Below are 7,317 nucleotides of genomic sequence, written 5' to 3'. Positions count from 1 at the left end.
TTTTATTCATTTCGAAGGAATTCCTAATGATGTATTTCTAAAATCATGTAGGAGGGATTTCTTCTCATGTTTTGAAGTACTCTTAAACTAAAACTAAAAAGAAAAATCATGATTGATTATAAATGAAAAAATAATTGAAGTATAACATCAATTATGACATAATTAATCTATACATAAGGAGAATTATGTGTTTCGTTATCTTAAAAAATTAAATTTTTCCTATAATTCTTCAAATAAGTTGTTTGCTTTTGTCTTAACGTACTCTCTCACTATTTTGTTTTTTAAAGTTATAAAACTAAGAATTAAACGAAGCCTAAATTATTATAAATAAGTGCTAATGATTGATTTGATTGAAGTGTTATGTTTTTAATTTTATTAGAACGTGAAGAATTTGATGAAGAACTTTCTCCTCACCTCATTATCACCAACTTGCTCCGATACGATATTAGTTTTCTAAGTATCAAGAACGTGAAGAAGACAAGAGGATTATGAGAATAAGAAAGGAAGCATCGTGACAAAACAGATTTTGTATTATGTTCTTCATACTGCGGCATTAGCAAAAAAAAAGAGTTCATATACACAGGGTTAATTAACTAAACAAAAGTCAACTAACTACACTAAAGCTAACTATAGGTGGTTAATTAATCTAATCACATATTCTAACATGCAATGCCACCAATACTTTTTTTTGCAATAATAGTTTTATGTAATTGTTCAGGCTTTTCATCTAAACCAAATTCTTATGTCATGAAAAGTCTCTTACCAAAATTGTGAGAGACTTATAATGGCCAATTGATTATGGAAGTGAACAAATTTGCTTTTCAAAAACAAAAAAATTATACTCTACATTACCTATAGTTAGTATTAACTTAGACTAAAATAAATTTGCATTTATCAAGCATAAAAGTAATTACAAGTTGATGTAAGATATCTCATGAAAAATGACAATCTAGTCACTGAACACTGTGTTATGTACTTCCTTCTTATTTCAACAGTCAAGACAAATTAAAATATTAAATGTAACTAGAAATTGTCTTGTCATATTATGAATCGATAATTTAATATGTAAAAAACAGTATTCCACATTAATCCAAAGTGTGAATTCATACATGTGACAACTTTTATTACTGTGTGGTACCTTAAATTATTGGATCTAAAAGACATATAACTAGAACTGATATAGTAATTCTACGTTGATATGAGAGTTTTGGCAGTATCTTCATATGCTTGTGTTTGTTAGTTACATATATATATATATATATATATTTCAGAATTAGAATCGATTATCCTAAATTTCATCTTGTAGCAAGTCAAAGTCCGCAATTCTACTATAATATAGAGGTGATAATCTTCTTTTACTCTTATTAGCCATGGTTGGTTACAATTGAAAACAACAGTAGGGCTGAAATCACTTGGAATCTCTTGCGGACAGGATCATTAACTTCAGTTGACTTGCTCGAAATTAAAATGACAAGTGCCTTTGGATCTCACCAATAATTAAGTCACTATAATTGTTGGCTTTAACAAAATTGTAGACATAAAATTTCTATTGAAAAAATATTTTAGATACGTATAAATTAAGTTACACGATAAGAAGTAATTCTCTTTTTATTATAAATCATTTATATCAATAATATAATAAAAAGTTAAGAACTTGTGCTCTCAAGGATCAAAATGGAGCCAAACTAGGCTAATATAATTTGCATTTGAATTTCTTGTATTTGAGGGATTTCCTTTTTTTTTTTTAATTGAGATACTTGAAAGATTCACTTTTGCGAAATCAGAAATTAAATAACTTACAAATTCATCTAACAGTTCAACTCTCACAAACATAGATAAGTATCGACATATATTATAGGAAAAAAGAAACTAATATATGGAATCAATTTGACTAATGCCATGACATGTTACCCAAATTAACATGTAGTTCTTTTTAAGTACAAATTAATGTGTAGTTAATAGTCAAAATATTATACTTCATATATTTATTCATAAAAAATCTACTATTGTATAGTGTGCTAAATTTAAAGCTAGATTTATTGAATATCTTTAAGATGATGCAAGTGTGCAACCTCACATGTGCTCCTCTCAATTCTAATTCGTCATTTTCGAATTGGACAATTGAATATATTGAAGATAATGCAAGTGCGCAACCCCACGTTTACTCCTCTCAATTCTAATTTGTCATTTTCAAATTGGACAATTGAATATCTTTAAATCAACAAATTTGCTTGTCACAAAAAAAAAATTATACTCTAGATTACCTCTAGTTAGTATTAACTTAGACTAAAATAAATTTCCATTTATCAAACATAAAAGTAATTACAATTGAATACCTCTAAAATAATGGAAGTGTGCAACCCCATGAGTGCTCTTCTCAGTTCTAATTCATCATTTTCGAATTAATGCATTAAAACAAAAGATATTTGAAACCAACTTGTTGGAAATTTCTTGGTTGAACCGATTGCTAGGTACCTAAGCTACTACAGTCTACAACAATTAAATATGTCAAACGCCCACATCCAATTTCATTAAGGTGTCTTCTCCATAACTATCAATTTCTTTTATATTTTAGGAAGGAATTCCTAATGTTCTATTTCTAAAATCATGTAGGAGTTTCATGTTTTGAAGAATTCTTAAACTAAAGCTAGAAAGCAAAATCATGATTGATTATAAATGAAAAACTAATTGAAGTATAACATCAATTATGACATAATTAATCTATATATAAGTAGAATTATGTGTTTCACTATCTTAAAAAATTAAAATTTTCCTATAATACTTCATATAAGTTGTTTGCTTTTGTCTTAACGTACTTTCTCACTATTTTGTTTCTTAAAGTCATAAAATTAACAATTAAACGAAGCCTAAATTATTATAAATAAGTGCTAATGATTGGTTTTAGTGAAAATTTATGACATTTGAGAATGTAGCTTGAATTCGATAAGCTATCACATGTATAAGAAAACATTATAATGAAATTCCCCGAAGAGACGAAAATGGATTTAATTTATTTGTTATGTTCTACACATGTATCACGTTTTTCTTTACTATATTTGATTATTATTTAAAAATAAATGAGTTGTTCGAAGTTAAAACGTCTTTGCATATTTTATATGCACACATAAGTGAAGAGAATTTCCAACTTTCCCTATAAATTGCCAAGGTATTAAGGTAAATTTAGGTATCCTCACTTGATATCAAGAGAGACGAAAGCCTAGCTACGGTGTGTGACAATGGCCAAGAACCGGGATGTCCTCAGGAAAGATGACAACCATGAGATGTCAAAACTTGTGGATTCGAGAGCAGGGCTTTCAGCAGCCAACGAGGTATCCACCTCTATTCTATTGTTTCTATATATATAAAACTTTTGCAATGCTTTAACATAAAAGACATGAAAGAAAACAACAAGCAAACTTCAAAGTTATGTTTTCTAAGATTTAAGCAGGTGCTCATATTTTTTGCTTTGTATTTCGAACTGAAGGAGCTCAAACTCATCCCCCTCTACAAACGTTTGGAGTTTTTTTTTTTTTTATTTCACTCAACCAATCAAGTATTTTCATTAAAATCAAAAGAAATTACAGCAACTGCAAGCGACAGATGAAGAGAACAATCTGTTGCAAAAAGAAGAAAACACAAAATGAAGGCATGGGACAGCACTTGCTAGCTAGAACTTAATAAGGCAACTGCAGGAAAGAGAACCAAGAGCTGTAGTAATGACTTAAATATATGACACAGTATTAAGCAACACCATATCACAGCATATCAAATGTGATATATTAACATGAAATTACAAGTTTTATATTTTAAATTATATAAGTTATATATTAACATTATAATATATGATAGTAAATATCCTACATATTAATATGTTATAATTATTACACATTAATAATATTTCGTAATATAAAATGTTGCAAATATATATATATATACTTGTATAAATATATTATACATATACATATATTTAATTTATATATAAGAATTACTATAACTTATAATAAACTTTATTTATATGATTACACTTAATAACTTTATTAGTTATCACATTAATTTTTACAACATATTGTTTATAATTAGTTATTAGTAATACAAACTTTGATATAAAATATTAAAATATTATAGTTTATTTTGTGGATGTTAATTTTATTATCTTGGACTTTTTGTTATGTTGAATCTTTGATGTTAATTTGATGGTTTATGTAAAAAGACATAATAATTTGAGTAAAGGAACAAATGTATGTTTTTTTATGCTTAGATTATTTGTATATTTTATAATTATGGATGAAGTTTATAAGTTTTAACATTGTAATTTGCAAAAAAAAAGTGACAAAATTTTAGTCTATTGGTCCAAAACCGAACCAATTCTATGTTTGGTAGGTTTGGTCTTCTTTATATTTGGTTAGTTCTCTAAAAATGTTTGGTCCATTTAGTCCCTAGGTATGATGGACAAAACCACTCAATTCACCCATTTGCTCACTCTAGTGTTGCGGATTTATTTGCTAAGGTTGTGGTGGGGAGAGAAACTGATATGCTAATGATTAATTAATTTTGGTGGTGTCTGGAATTTCTTGATCCTGAGATTGATCTTACCTTATTTTTGAAATTTTCTTTTTTGATTCGCTATCTTTTCTCCACTAGTGCAATAAATATAAATTTGTTCTAAGGCTCTGTTTTCTGTTCTCATGACCATGGTTTCAATTGTTGGTGGATTCGTTTCTGAGTAAGGTGGGTTGGGACATGTTTTGCTATGATGTTTGTCACGTGGAGTGATCTTTGAGTTGAATGATGCAGGCTTTTGTGGTGACTTAGTTCCTGGTGGATGAAATGTATCCAAGTCATGTTAATTAGGGCTCTCTCTTTTTTATCTGCCTCCCACCCTTCTCTTTCTAAGCAAGTTTGCAACTACCCTCCTCCACCGTCGTCCTCTGTTGTCCTTTGCTGTCGTCATCACCAAGTTCTCCGTCGTCGGCCATAAAACGGCAAAAATGGTGGAGTGCCAATCCGGTGATGTTGCGGCCAGATTTGGCCGTTGGAGCTCCATATCTGGCAATGCCATTGGCTAGATCAGCGCTTCAACGGATAGATCTGGCTGTGGCCAACGCCAAATTGGTGCTCCGACATCGCCGGTGGTTGCTCCTATAAGCGGTGATAGATGAGAAAAATGAAAGAATAAAAGAAAAAGGAAGAAAAAATAAAAAATAAAAAATTATATTAATTAATAAATTATTGATATTTAATGAAAATAGAAATTAAAAGATTAAAAAGTAAAAAATATAAATAGAGAAAAATATTTAAATACTTAAAATGAAAATTGTATAATTAATTTTCTATAAATTATTTAATAATTTAATAATGAATTATTGATATTTAATGAAAATAAAAATTAAAAGATTAAGATATGAAAAACATAAATAGAGAAAAATGATTCAAATAATTAAAATTAAAAATCCTATAACTAATTTAATGATAAATTATTTAACAATTTAATAATAAATTAAAAATATTAATAATTTAATAATAAATTATTGATGTTTAATGAAAATATAATTTTATTATAATAAAGGTTAATTTTGTCATTTTATCATTTATTCCTTAGTTATTTCAAAATTATTCCCACCATCCAAACATTAGAATAAGTCACAATAAAAGTTCCTACTCTATTGTATTCCATGAACTAAACTACATAATAATAATTTCATTCGATTTCTCTCTTATTCTATTCCTACAGAATAATTATTCTATTTCATTCTGTGAATCAAACATGTTGTTCGGTCATGTTTGCTTGCTTCAAATTTTTTATCAATTTTAGTTATGTAAAACTTCAAATATGTCTTTTTTTTTTTCTTTTACAAATAGATGATAGGGTGTGATTGATGGAGTTTAATTACGGACAGATTTAGAGTATGGGGACAGCTAAATTGTGTTTTTTTTTTCTGAAAATCGTAAAATTAGTGGAATCCTTTTAATTAATTAAGAGACTTAGGTCATGTTCGCTTGCTTCAAATTCTTTTTAACATTTTTAGTTGTGTAGAACTTCTTGTCACATGTGGATTCCTATTCTACTTAGGCTTCTCATTACAAAAATGATTCTTTAAGTTTTGCAAGACTACGGTACTTCTGGAATCTCTACAGAGTTAAACACCTCGCAACTGGGTTTTTTTCTCTATATTTGCTAGAATTTGTGGGTGTGAGTAAATATTTTTAGGAGGCTATTGAGAGAGAGTGTCCAATCAATCTGAATTGGCTTAGCACATAAAAAAAAATTATTCTACTTTAATTTTTCAATAATACTATAAATGTTTCACTTAGTGTATGGTGAAAATTAATCAATTAATTTAAATTGCTTTATATTTTCTGTTCGCTTAATTATTTTTTCTTTTTTCGAATGATTTTCTAAGATGGATGAAATATTTGTTCAAAAATCGGAGCTGACTGGTGAAGAAATGGTCGGCCAAATCATAGATGGGTTACGAAAGTTGGCTGACAAAACAGGGCAACGAAAAGAAACCATAAAGCAACAAGAAAAGGCACTGCAGCTCCTTAATCAAATGATGGAATTTCTGATTATTGCTGTAGGGATAAAAACTTCAGTTAAAGAACCAACAGCAAACGAAGCTCGGGCAAATGATAAGGGAAAAACTAATGCAGAAAAGACAAAGGAAAAGAAAGCTGGTGAAAATTAGAAATGAACCTTCTTTCTCCAGCTGGCTGAATTAATAAGTTTAACCTTGGGGTTTGTACTTTCAAGTGTTATGTTAAGCTTTTAATTTTCCTCTAGAATGTATCTGCGCATGGATGCATGTGCATCTGGTTTGACCGAAATGCAATAAAATGTTATATTTCCTTCGAATGCATTTACCAATCTACATAACCGGCAAGAGTCTTGCATAAAAGGCATTTAAAATCAAACTAGACTAATTACTCACCTAAATCAAATGTGATATATTAACATGAAATTACAAGTTATATATTTTAAATTATATAACTTATATATTAACATTATAATATATGATAGTAAATATCCTACATATTCATATGTTATAATTATTACACCTTAATAATATTTCGTAATATAAAATGTTACAAATATATATATATACTTGTATAAATATATTATACATATACATATTTTTAATATATACAAAATCATTACTATAACTTATAATAAACTTTATTTATATGATTACACTTAATAACTTTTTTAGTTATCACATTAGTTTTTACAACATATTGTTTATAATTAGTTATTATTTATACAAATTTTGATATAAAACATTAAAACATTATAGTTTATCTTGTGGATGTTAATTTTAT

At 27.8% G+C, this 7,317-nt stretch overlaps 1 long non-coding RNA gene across 1 annotated transcript; it reads left to right on the top strand.

Annotated features, from left to right (window-relative positions):
• The first annotated feature begins 3,182 nt into the window (after positions 1-3,182).
• LOC108663818 (uncharacterized) lies at positions 3,183-6,857 on the top strand. Its single transcript, XR_001929919.2, has 2 exons — positions 3,183-3,329; positions 6,402-6,857. It is a non-coding gene; the product is annotated as an uncharacterized LOC108663818 (long non-coding RNA).
• Positions 6,858-7,317: the final 460 nt, after the last annotated feature.

This window comes from Theobroma cacao, chromosome 10 (genome assembly GCF_053813885.1).
Source record: "Theobroma cacao isolate CCN51 chromosome 10, ASM5381388v1, whole genome shotgun sequence".
In the NCBI taxonomy this organism is placed as follows: Eukaryota; Viridiplantae; Streptophyta; class Magnoliopsida; order Malvales; family Malvaceae; genus Theobroma; species Theobroma cacao.
Note: the sequence above shows the minus strand (reverse complement) of the source record. Positions and strands in the feature narration are given on the sequence as shown.